The sequence below is a fragment of the Terrapene carolina genome, unplaced genomic scaffold, assembly GCF_002925995.2.
Source record: "Terrapene carolina triunguis isolate 2854851 unplaced genomic scaffold, T_m_triunguis-2.0 Scaffold112, whole genome shotgun sequence".
Classification (NCBI taxonomy): Eukaryota; Metazoa; Chordata; order Testudines; family Emydidae; genus Terrapene; species Terrapene triunguis.
The window spans coordinates 23443774-23444627 of record NW_020664463.1 but is presented as its reverse complement, the minus strand read 5'-3'; positions in this window follow the sequence as shown (position 1 = coordinate 23444627).

Genomic DNA, 854 nt, shown 5'->3' with positions numbered 1-854 from the left:
AGTTCTCTGAACACTCCAAGACCTCCGCAAGTCCACAGGCACTGAAGGCGACGGCCGAAAATTCGACCTTGTCCTGAGTGCGCATGTGAGAGGTTCAGTGCATGGTCTTGTTCACAGAGAAAGACTAGGTTCTTTGTATACAATTTCATTTATCTGTCTCAGGAATTCACTCCCTTTTTAAAATTCACACAGACACATCTGCGACTGTCTCCCAACCCAGCCTGTCAGCACACTCCCAGAGGCTAGCGCAGATTAGGCGGAGGAAGAAGAAGACGCGTGAAGACATGTTCACAGAACTAATGGGCTGCTCCCGAGCCCAGGCAGCCCAGCAGACACAGTGGAGGGAGAACTTGTCACAAATGCACCGAGCAGTCATGGAACGGGAGGAGAGGTGGCGTCAGGAGGACCAACAGGCTACTGAAAAGCTGCTTGGACTAATGAGGGAGCAAACGGACACGCTCCGGCGCCTTGTGGATGTTCTGCAAGACCGGAGGCAGGAGGACAGAGCCCCGCTGCAGTCTATCTGTAACCGCCCTCACCCGCCACCAAGTCCCACACCACCCTCACCCAAAGTCCAAAGAAGGAGGGGCGGCAAGGGCCGTTAAAACTTTCAATCAACCCCTGCAGACTGCTCTAGCAGTAGAAGGCTGACATTCCCCAAAATTTCATAAGTCCTTTCCTACCCACCTCACACAAGCCCCCGTCCAAGTTTCACCCCCCACGTTTCATGTCTGGTTCGCAATAAAATGTTTGTTTCTGTTCATTACTGTTTCAGTCAGGTTCTTTTGAGGGAGAGTCTGTCTGGAGGGGGGGAAGGGGCTTGGTAATTGGACAGGACAGTCACCTTTAGCAGG